We start from the raw sequence: 12,721 nt of genomic DNA, 5'->3' as shown, positions 1-12,721 counted from the left end.
GTTAGGGTTAAGGTTAAGACTTAGGTTAAAAGGGTTAAGGTTAGCTAACATGATAAGTAGTTGCAAAGTAGCTAAAATGTAGTAAGTAGTTGTAAAGTTGCTAATTAGCTAAAATGCTTAAGTTGTCCATGATGAGATTTGAACACACAACCTTTGGGTTACTAGACGTTCACGTTATACACCCTCCTTTTGTTTTTGCCTTAAGTAACCTTCTTATGTAACCATACTCATGTCTATGTCACAGGTGTGACAAGTTGCCTCATTAACCCAAGAAGAGCTCCTATTGGATAATTGATGTACCATGTGATTTCAGATGTGTGTATTTAAACCCCCCTGTTTTTGTGTTCTAGGCAGTGGACAACAGGGAGTGAATACAGTTGGGAAGCATGGTGGAGCCCTGGTTGCAGAGACCATGTGTCAAGTGGTTTGGTGAGTGCAAATGGAGTTAGTAATAAGATGAATAGTTGAAAGAAAATGACCTCCTGGGCAGCACAACTTCCTGTGCCCGTTTTGGTTTGTATAATTTGGTATTTTAAACTATGCATTGGCTAAAAGCAAACTGGAATGGAACATTCCTGCGGACCTGTCATCTTTTCACTCCCTCCTCTCTACTTTTTCTTCCTCTTTTCTGATGCTAAAGCCACTTTCTACCACTCTAAATGACAAGCCTCTCCCTCTAACCCTAGGAAGCTCTTTGACACCTTCTCCATGCTGAATCCTCCGCCTCCTCCTCCCCCTCCCTCTCTGTGGATGACTTCGTCAATCATTTTGAAAAGGTTGATGACATCCGCTCCTCATTCATTAAGTCAAATGACACCGCTGGTCCTGCTCACACTGGCCTACCCTATGCTTTGACTTCTTTCTCCCCTCTCTCTCCAGATGAAATCTTGCGACTTGTGACGGCCGGCCGCCCAACAACCTGCCCGCTTGACCCTATCCCCTCTTCTCCAGACCATTTCCGGAGACCTTCTCCCTTACCTCACCTCGCTCATCAACTCATCCTTGACCGCTGGCTATGTCCCTTTCGTCTTCAAGAGGGTGAGAGTTGCACCCCTCCTCAAATAAACCTACACACGATCCCTCCGATGTCAACAACTACAGACCAGTATCCCTTTCTTTTCTCTCCAACTCTTGAGCATGCCAACTCTCCTATCTCTCTCAGAATGACCTTCTTGATCCTAACCAGTCAGGTTTCAAGACTGGTCATTCAACTGAGACTGCTCTTCTCTGTGTCACGGAGGCTCTCCACACTGCCAAAGCTAATTCTCTCTCCTCTGCTCTTATCCTTCTAGACCTATCTGCTGCCTTTGATACTGTGAACCATCAGATCCTCCTCTCCACCCTCTCCGAGTTGGGCATCTCCGGCGCGGCTCACTCTTGGATTGTGTCCTACCAGTTGGCGTGGTGGGAATCTGTCTCTGCACCACGTGCTCTCACCACTGGTGTCCCCCAGGGCTCAGTTCTAGGCCCTCTCCTATTCTCTATATACACCAAGTCACTTGGCTCTGTCATATCCTCACATGGTCTCTCCTATCATTGCTATGCAGATGACACACAATACATTTTCTCTTTTCCCCCTTCTGATAACTAGGTGGCGAATTGCATGTCTGGCAGACATATCAGTGTGGATGTCGGATCACCACCTCAAGCTGAACCTCGGCAAGACGGCGCTGCTCTTCCTCCTGGGGAAGGACTGCCCGCTCCATGATCACGGTTGACAACTACATTGTGTCCTCCTCCCAGAGTGCAAAGAACCTTGGCGTGACCCTGGACAACACCCTGTCGTTCTCCACTAACATCAAAGCGGTGACCCGATCCTGCAGGTTCATGCTCTACAACATTTGCAGAGTACGACCCTACCTTACACAGAAAGCGACACAGGTCCTAATCCAGGCACTTGTCATCTCCCGTCTGGATTACTGCAACTCGCTGTTGGCTGGGCTCCCTGCCTGTGCCATTAAACCCCTGCAACTTATCCAGAACGCTGCAGCCCGTCTGGTGTTCAACCTTCCCAAGTTCTCTCACGTCACCCCGCTCCTCCGCACACTCCACTGGCTTCCAGTTGAAGATCGCATCTACTACAAAACCATGGTGTTTGTCTACGGAGCTGTGAGGGGAACGGCACCTCCTTACCTTCAGGCTCTGATCTGACCCTACACCCAAACGAGGGCACTACGTTCATCCACCTCTGGCCTGCTAGCTCCCCTACCTCTACGGAAGCACAGTTCCCGCTCAGCCCAGTCAAAGCTATTCACTGCTCTGGCACCCCAATGGTGGAACAAGCTCCCCTACGACGCCAGAACAGTGGAGTCACTGACCACCTTCCTGAGACACTTGAAACCCTACCTCCTTTAAGGAATAGTATGATAGTAATCCTTCTACTCCCCCCCTTACTACCACTGTCTTTTGTCTAAACTAACACCAGACTTATTTCACCTGCTAGCACTGACTTGTTTACAGAAATGTACTTATTGTGATCGAGATGTCGTTGTCCCTGATTGCACTGACTTTGCTCACAGCTGCTTGTTTGAAGAAGTGTACTTACTGTGATCAAGATGTGGTTGTCCCACTGGCTATCCTAAATTGAATGCACCAATTTGTAAGTCGCTCTGGATAAGAGCATCTGCTAAATGACTTAAATGTAAATGAGGTGCCACACCTGAGCAATATGCCCTATTAAAAATGTTTCACTCTGCCTGCTCAACCCAGATCCAAATGAACCTGTCACTTTTGCACGATGTGATAACTACGAAATTGAAGAGAAGGCCCACTAATCATACGACTGACATCTTCAGATTTGTCCTGTGTTAAAAACAATTTTGTTTTTTTTTTTCTAATACTACTAGCCACCTCGCTTTAGCTAGCCCAGATAGACAAGATGGTTGGGAACCTAACTATCTTAGCTGGCATACATGCTGGCAAGGTTGGTAGACTCTAGAAAAGCAAGCAATAACTAAATGTACTGAGTAAGACTCTCATTCCTTTGTCTTTCACCTGGATTTTTTGCAGAGAAGCATATTTATTGTCTAAAAATTAACAATTTAGATATGCAAGAATATATAAATTTATTTGACACTAAAGCATAATTATTATGGCTCTAGATTACAGAAAGCAGTTTCAGGTGTTTGAAATAATTTGCACAGGGGGCTTAGCCCCCCTCTGGGAACCCCTGCCATCCACTTTGTCCTTTGATTTTTGGAGTGCATGATGCCCCGGTGCAGGGGTCTCTAAGCTATTGTACATTTGTGCTGCAAAATCCTCTCCCTTAACGGGTAGGACTATAGCAGTAGCCATGTGCGATAGGCTATCCTTTCCAATTGGGAATGTATTATTTTTTCCGAATGCAACGACGCTGCCTGTCTCAACGCTCTTGAACGAGCCCTCCTATCATGTAGTGTTTAAAGCGTCAACCAACATGGCGACTCCCAGTTAGAGTGCTGAAAGCACTTTGAGAAAAAGATATGTAGAAATATCGAAGAGAACGACCCAAATGAGGAAGATTATTGGTTACATTGCAAACCGTGACTTACTGGCTCACTCGAGTTGTGCTTCTAGTTCCATTGCGCTCATCTATTGTAAGTTAGTGTGACAAATTCTGGCAATGTAGCGAGTTATGATGCACTGGCTCCCAGACCATCTTCTGTGTAGTTACAATCGATATGTCTGCCTTTGCCTACACCCCCTCTATCGTGTGGTTCCTGGATGGACATGGATGGCATCGCTCTGGTGGGGATGGCGCTGTCAGGCCATGCTGTGGGTGCTCTACCACTCTCTGGTCAGCGTGGGGCAGATATGGTGAGTGATGGGTTGGAACACACACATACTGTTGTCTGTCTGCCGTGTGTGGTAGGGTTTAGTTTACAGGGTTGTGTCAGTGGGAGGAGGACCCAGTAGTGAGTGCGAGAACATGTGGATGGGGCCTCTGTTGTGGCTACAAGAGTTCAGTCTCATCTGTGGGAGGGCTGGACTGTGCAGCAATGATAGACAGACAAACACATGGCCGCCCTCCCTCATTCTCTCAGCTCTCTTGAAGTACTCGCTGGATCTGAAGAAGATGAAGACGGTAGACAACTAGACGTGACATTTTCAAAATTGTTCACCATCTGCTTACCAGGTGTGGAGACATCAAGGCCATCATGCCAACACTGATTCAGTTAGCTGATTAGTTAAAGGGTCAATGTCCCATTTTTCATTCCAAGTAATGTGTTTTAATAGGAGTAAACCAATTTATTTATCAACACTTCAGCGTTTCATCTTTCTAATGCCTTGAACTTCAGACATGTCATTTGATAAATACTGAACAAAAATATAAACGCAACAGTTTCAAAGATTTTACTGAGTTACAGTTCATATAAGGAAATCAGTCAATTGAAATAAATTCATTAGGCCTTAATCTATGGATATCACATGACTGGGAATACAGATATGCATCTGTAGGTCACAGATACCTTTAAAAAAAACTAAGTAGGGGTGTGGATCAGAACCAGTCAGTGTGACCACCATTTGCCTCATGCAGCTCCCTCGCATAGAGTTGGTCAGGCTGTTGATTGTGGAATGTTGTCCCACTCCTCTTCAATGGCATTTTTTTGGACATGCTGAATTGGTGAGATGTCTGGTGAGAATGCAGGCCATGGAAGAACTGGGACATTTTCAGCTTCCAGGAATTGTGAACAGATCCTTGCAACATGGGGCTGTGCATTATCATGCTGAAACATGAGGTAAATAGCACGACAATGGGCCTCAGGATCTCATCATGGTATCTCTGTGCATTCAAATTGCCATTGATAAAATGCAATTGTCTTTGTTGTCCGTAGCTTATGCCTGCCCATACCATAACCCCACCGCCACCATGGGGCACTCTGTTCACAACACTGACATCAGCAAACCGCTTGCCCACACGACGCCATACACGTAGTCTGCAGAGTTTAGGCCAGTTGGTCGTACTGCCAAATTTTCTAAAATGAAGTTGGAGGCTGCTTATGGTAGAGAAATTAACATTAAATTCTCTGGCAACAGCTCTGATGGACATTCCTGCAGTCAGCATGCCATTTGCATGCTCCCTCAACTTGAGACATCTGTGGCATTGTGTTGTGTGACAAAACTGCATATTTTAGTGGCCTTTTATTGTCCCCAGCACAAGGTGCACATGTGTTATGATCATGCTGTTTAATCAGCTTCTTGATATGCCACACCTCAGATGGAAGGATTATCTTGGCAAATGAGAAATGCTCACTAGTAGGGATGTAAACAAATTTGAACAAACTCGGAGAACCTTTTTGTGCATATGGAATTTCTGGGATCTTTTATTTAATCTCATGAAATATGGAACCAATACTTTACACGTTGCGTATATATTTTTGTTCAGCGTATGTATGATTGTGGGTACAGTATTACAATTTGCTGTAAGTGCTTGGTACAGCGCTGGTACTATTTTTTTACTGATGACCTGGCAGAGTAAAGTCTGTGTGTCTATGTGATGACTCAACATTATACACTACAGCTACCACAGCAAGTGAAATCACTGCAACACTTAACAAAGAGCTGCAGTCTATTTTAGAATGGGGTGGCAAGTAATAAGCTAGTTGTAAATATTTCAAAACTAAAAGCATTGTATTTGGGACAAATCATTCACTAAACCCTAAACCTGAACTAAATCTTATAATGAATCATGTGGAAATTGAGCAAGTTGATGAGACTAAACTGCTTGGTGTAACCCTGGGTTGTAAACTCATGGTCAAAGCATATTGATGCAACAGTAGCTAAGATGGGGAAAGGTCTGTCCCATATAAAGCACTGCTCTGCTCCTACAGGCCCTAGTTTTATCGCACCTGGACTACTGCCCAGTCATATGGTCAAGTGACACAAACAGGGACATAGGCAAATTACAGTTGGCCCAGAACAGAGCAGCAAGCAGTAAAATCAGATTTAAAAAACAGATAAAACTGTACCTTATGGAACAACGCTGACTGTGAAGAGACACACACAGATAGACGCATACACACACACACACGCTAACACACACTCTACACACACATACATTGTAATATTGTGGTTATTATACATTTTGTATTGTAGATATGTAGTGGTGTAATTATGTGTTGTATGATGTACTGTCAAATCAAATCTTATTCGTCACATGCTTTGTAAACAACAGGTGTGGACTAACAGCTTACTTACGGGCCCTTCCCAACAATGCAAAGAGAAAGAATATAGAGAAAGAATTGAAAAGTAAAATGCGTAATAATAAAAGTAATAATAGATACACAATGAGTAACGATAACTTGGCTATATACCAGTACCGAGTAGATGTGCAGGGGTACAAGGTAATTTAGTTAGATATGTACATACAACTAGGAATAAAGTGACAGATGGTAAACAGTAGAAGCAGCGTATGTGACGAGTCCAAAAAGTTAGTGCAAAAAGGGTAAATGCAGATTGTCTGGGTAGCTATTTGGTTAACTATTTAACTATTTAACAGTCTTATGGCTTGCAGGTAGAAGCTGTTCAGGGTCCTGTTGGTTCCATAGAGAACAGTCTATGACATCGGAGGCTGACTATTTTTAGGGCCTTCCTCGGACACCACCTGGTATAGAGATGCTGGATGGCAGGAAGCTCGGCCCCAGTGATTAACCGTTAATTAACATAAACACATTTAGCATCTCCTGGCTTCCACCCATAGCCTACAAGCCACTGATGCAGACCTTTGGAACATCTACATTTGCAGTCTAATAAATCCATTTAATATAGCCTACAACATCACAATAAATCCATTATTTATTTTAGACTGGTCTAAAGAAACATGATATGAAGAAAATGTAGTCTATTTCTGTCACGATCGTTATTAGATGAGACGGATCAAGGCGCAGCGTGATAAGCGTACATCTTTAATTAGTACTTAACACACGAACAAAACCAAAACAACAAACCAATGATACGTGAAGTCCTGAGGTTACACACACCAAACCTTTACGGATCAAGATCCCACAAACTAACTGGTGCCAACAGGCTGCCTAAGTATGGTCCCCAATCAGAGACAACGAGCTACAGCTGTCTCTGATTGGGAACCACCCTGGCCAACATAGATCAACACGATCTAGAACTAAAACATAGAAAACTAAACAATGAAAATCCACACCCTGGCTCAACATTTAAGAGTCCCCAGAGCCAGGGCGTGACAATTTCAGAAGAACAGAACAGCATACTCTGAGTTGTCCTTATGTTAGGCCCTGATCTGGCTATACCATATGGCTGTGGGCTACACTAGTTCATTTAGCAGACAAGATTTGCTTAGAATTCTGTGGAGTTATTTTATATTATTTCATAGTATGAAGAATACAATTGAACATAGCTGAACAAAGTAGAAAGGATATTTTCTCAATGATTGTGCTTAATTTAGAGTTATTTATGTAACTTAAGTTGTGATTCAAATGTTGGGCTATACAGTGCATTCGGATCAAGGATGATCAATGGAAACAGGATGCACCTGAGCTCAATTTCAAGTCTCATAGCAAAGGGTCTGAATACTTATGTAAATGTGATATTTCAGTTGTTTTATTTTTAATAAATTTGCAAAAGTTTCGAAAAACCTGTTTTTGCTTTGTCATTATGGGGTATTGTATGTAGATTGATGAGGGGGAAAAAAAAACAATTTAATCAATTTTTAACAAAGTGGAAAAAGTAAAGGGGTCTGAATACCTTCCGAATGCACTGTATGTTTAGATTTTTAATACATTCTAAGGCTGCATGGTGGACTCTAATGATGATGATTTCAAAAATGTTGCATGAAAGGCAAAGCTCTGCTTTGTTTTTTGTGCAGGTTGTACACATTTTTTTTGACAATTTGACAAGCACTTGATAATGCCTGGAATTTCCCGGCTGCTTCCCCTTTGTGTGGCCGCAATACCCCCTAAACAAATCCATGCCTTTTGCGGCCAGTGGCCATTGTGCTCTTGGGCTGAATATAATAATTATAATTCCCTTCTCCCGGCTGCGTGCTGAAGTACCTCTCACATGGCTCTCTGTCACGTGATCGGGTCTTTCTCACAGGCTACAAGTGAAGACAGACACATCGGGGACGCAACTGCACACGTCCTTATCCAATTCCGAGGCGCATATTGAAGATATTGGAAGAACTGTCCTCATTTACTTTTCATAGGCCTAATGAACAACAAAAGCACTAGCCTATGTCAATCTACTATCCCCCATAGTAGGCTAAAAAAGTTGACCTATTCTGTGCACGAACAAAATATTCCAAACATAGTCTGGGTCAATTGTGGGATGTGATACATCCCAAATTAATACAACCACTACCATCAAAAAACATGTTTTAAGCAATGAGCTTGACGCAAAAGATGAGAACATTTAGCTTAAAATGCTGATAAACTATTAGGCTGTTTCTTCACATTATAAGCGCAGCAATGCGCACACGGCACTAGGCTATAAGCGCAAATGTTCCATTAGCAGGAAAACAATATTCTCAAAAGTGACCGCAAATGCGATTTATGCATGTAATGCTTTTATTATAAAGGTGCATTTTTATGGTGAAAATGATCTTCCCCAAACTTGAAACTCACGCGCTGCGTATGTATGCCAGTTAGGCTGTACACCCGTTGTAAAGCGGATTAATGTGCTTCATGTTAAGAAATTATTTGGCCACTTTAGTTGTGATACAAACCTTATTCAAACATATAGGCCTATGGGCTAAGCTACATGAGGTGTTGGGAAAAAAAAGCATGCGCTGTTTCCTGCCTTAAGATGGGCATCATTGTCATATATAATTCCCAAGTGATAGGCTAAAATTGTCACCCATCACACTATTCTTGATTTAATCTTGTCTTTACATATACATTTACATGTTAGTCATTTAGCAGACGCTAAATAAATAATATGTGTGAAATTTGTTTTGATTTAGAATGGACCATTATCATGCACCTGTCTAGAAACGGGCAGCGGGAAATAATATATGTAATCTAGGAACTTAAATAGCGAATGGAGGATGCTTTTCCCGTGGTTCATTTTCATGCCAGCCAGGTAGGCTATACTCCTGTTGTAAGGAGAAGCAATGTGCTTAATATTAGGAAAGTTGAGAAATAGGTATAGTAGGCCTAGCCTATAGAAAGTTGATGGGATCCTCGTCTTTTTAATAGAGGCCATCGCTCTGTTGTCTCACCCAATTGCATAGCCTATAGAAATGATGCGCAACATGAGCGCGTGGGCTCTCATGAAGTCTTTGATTCGATTTTCGAATACATTTGCATTGATGTCAGAGTGATTAGAGGGACAATAGAGTGCTGAGTACCAGGCAGTTAGCAACTTTGGTAGGCTGCTAATGACCATCAGCAGCATCGGAGCTTGGAGAAGCCTAATTACTGTGACTAAACAGTCACATGGCATTTGTGACCGCCGGTGTGGCAGTAATATAGTCACCGTAACAGCCCTAGTTCGGACCATGATAGTTCCTTAGTGATGTGGACACAGAGTAACTTGAAGCTCTCAACCTTCTCCACTACAGCCCCGTTGATGTGAATGGGGGCGTGCTCTGCCCTCTGTTTCCTGCAGTCTACAATCAACTCCTTTGTCTTGCTGACATTGAGTTCTCTGACCTCCTCCCCTATAGGCTGTCTCATCGTCATCGGTGATCAGGCCTACCACCGTCGTGTCGTCGGCAAACTTAAGGATGGTGTTGGAGTCGTGCGCGGCCACACAGTCGTGGGTGAACGGGGAGTACAGGAGGGGACTAAGCACGCACCCCTGAGGGACCCCCATGTTGAGTTTCAGCGTGGCGGATATGTTGTTGTCTGCCGTCACCACCTGGGGGCATCCCGTCAGGAAGTCCATGATCTAGTTGCAGAGGGAGGTGTTCAGTCCCAGGGAGCTTAGCTTAGTGATGAGCTTGGAGGGCACTATGGTGTTGAACACTGAGCTGTAGTCAATGAACAGCATTCTCATGTAGGTGTTCCTTTTGTCCAACTGGTAAAGGGCTGTGTGGAGTGCAATAGAGATTGCGTAATCTATGGATCTGTTGGAGCGGTATGCAAGTTGGAGTGAGTCCAGGTAGTCTGGGATGATGGTGTTGATGTGAGCCATGAACAGCCTTTCAAAGCACTTCATGGCTACAGATGTGAGTGCTACTGGGCGATAGTCATTTCAAGAGGTTACCATGGCGTTCTTGGGCACAGGGACTATGGTGGTCTGCTTGAAACATGTAGGTATTACAGACTGGGTCAGGGAGAGGTTGAAAATGTCAGTGAAAACACTTGCCAGTTGGTCAGTGCATGCTCTGAGTACACGTCCTGGTAATCCGTCTGGCCCCGCGGCCTTGTGAATGTTAACCTGTGTAAAGGCCTTGCTCACATCGACTTAGGAGAGCGTGATCACACAGTCGCCCGGAACAGCTGGTTCTCTCACGCATGGTTCAGTGTTGCTTGCTTCAAAGCGAGCATAGAAGGCATTTAGCTCGCGTCACTGGGCAGCTCGCTGCTGGGTTTACCTGCCATTGTAATTGCCTTAATTTTGTTTCGACCCCAGGAAGAGTAGCTGCTGCCTTGGCATCAGTCTAATGGGGATCCTTAATAAATACAAATAGATCAGATCAAAATATAAATGTTTATGCTGATCTATTTACTATTTCCCTCTCCTTAGAGGTATTAGTTTGGTAAGTGAACTTCTTACCTTCAATTACCTGTGTATGACTACAACAACACTCTGCACCTGGACCTTAACAGCCCGCTCTTTGTCACTCCACAAACCTACTCCTTGTCTTTAGAACGTTCCCACAACCACAACAGAGCTCTTGTTATCCCCATTCCCTAGGCTTAGGTGAAGCGATCACATTCAGCTCAGATGTGTTAATATGATCTGGGTCTGGGCCATACTCAGAGGTTTGGGATGATTACATTTGATTTCAATGTATAATCTCATCATCGCTCTGGTGGTGGAGGTCATCAACACCAGCCAAGTGTCTCAGCTGACATGGTTTAATGCCCCTCACTGGTCTGTACTGGCAAATTGGCTTACTGGCAGAAAGATCAGAGTCAGTGTATCATGCCACCCAAACCCCCATTATCCCTAACTCTCAGTAAACATCTGGCCATGGGGTGGGCCTGTATTCAAAACGTGTCTCAGAGTAAGAGCTCATATAGGATCAGTTTTGCCTTTTCAATCATGATAAATATGATTATACAGTGGGGGGAAAAAGTATTTAGTCAGCCACCAATTGTGCAAGTTCTCCCACTTAAAAAGATGAGAGAGGCCTGTAATTTTCATCATAGGTACACGTCAACTATGACAGACAAAATGAAAAAAAAAAAATCCAGAAAATCACATTGTAGGATGTTTAATGAATTTATTTGCAAATAATGGTGGAAAATAAGTATTTGGTCAATAACAAACGTTTCTCAATACTTTGTTATATACCCTTTGTTGGCAATGACACAGGTCAAATGTTTTCTGTAAGTCTTCACAAGGTTTTCACACACTGTTGCTGGTATTTTGGCCCATTCCTCCATGCAGATCTCCTCTATAGCAGTGATGTTTTGGGGCTGTCGCTGGGCAACACAGACTTTCAACTCCCTCCAAAGATTTTCTATGGGGTTGAGATCTGGAGACTGGCTAGGCCACTCCAGGACCTTGAAATGCTTCTTACGAAGCCACTCCTTCGTTGCCCGGGCGGTGTGTTTCGGATCATTGTCATGCTGAAAGTCCCAGCCACGTTTCATCTTCAATGCCCTTGCTGATGGAAGGTGCACACGTCCTGACAAAATCTCACGATACATGGCCCCATTCATTCTTTCCTTTACACGGATCAGTCGTCCTGGTCCCTTTGCAGAAAAACAGCCCCAAAGCATGATGTTTCCACCCCCATGCTTCACAGTAGGTATGGTGTTCTTTGGATGCAACTCAGCATTCTTTGTCCTCCAAACACGACGAGTTGAGTTTTTACCAAAAAGTTCTATTTTGGTTTCATCTGAGCATATGACATTCTCCCAATCCTCTTCTGGATCATCCAAATGCACTCTAGCAAACTTCAGACGGGCCTGGACATGTACTGGCTTAAGCAGGGGGACACGTCTGGCACTGCAGGATTTGAGTCCCTGGCGGCGTAGTGTGTTACTGATGGTAGGCTTTGTTACTTTGGTCCCAGCTCTCTGCAGGTCATTCACTAGGTCCCCCGTGAGGTTCTGGGATTTTGCTCACCGTTCTTGTGATCATTTTGACCCCACGGGGTGAGATTTTGCGTGGAGCCCCAGATCGAGGGAGATTATCAGTGGTCTTGTATGTCTTCCATTTCCTATTAATTGCTCCCACAGTTGATTTCTTCAAACCAAGCTGCTTACCTATTGCAGATTCAGTCTTCCCAGCCTGGTGCAGGTCTACAATTTTGTTTCTGCTGTCCTTTGACAGCTCTTTGGTCTTGGCCATAGTGGAGTTTGGAGTGTGACTGTTTGAGGTTGTGGACAGGTGTCTTTTATACTGATAACAAGTTCAAACAGGTGCCATTAATACAGGTAACGAGTGGAGGACAGAGGAGCCTCTTAAAGAAGAAGTTACAGGTGTCACGCCCTGACTCTGAGGACGTTTATTTGTTGAGTCAGGGTTTGTATATTCCGTGTTGTGTGTTGCTATGTTGATTTTTCTATGTTTAGATCTAGAATGTGTAGATCTATGTTGGCCGGGGTGGTTCCCAATCAGAGGCAGCTGTAGCTCGTTGTCTCTGATTGGG

General features: G+C 43.8%; 1 pseudogene; it reads left to right on the top strand.

The window, feature by feature from the left end:
- Positions 1 to 3,659: 3,659 nt before the first annotated feature.
- LOC121585598 overlaps positions 3,660 to 12,721 on the top strand; it is a 68,202-nt pseudogene continuing 59,140 nt past the window's right edge.

This window comes from Coregonus clupeaformis, chromosome 2 (assembly GCF_020615455.1).
Source record: "Coregonus clupeaformis isolate EN_2021a chromosome 2, ASM2061545v1, whole genome shotgun sequence".
Taxonomy (NCBI): Eukaryota; Metazoa; Chordata; class Actinopteri; order Salmoniformes; family Salmonidae; genus Coregonus; species Coregonus clupeaformis.
The sequence above is the reverse complement of the archived record's forward strand: the minus strand, read 5'-3'. Positions and strand labels throughout refer to the sequence as shown.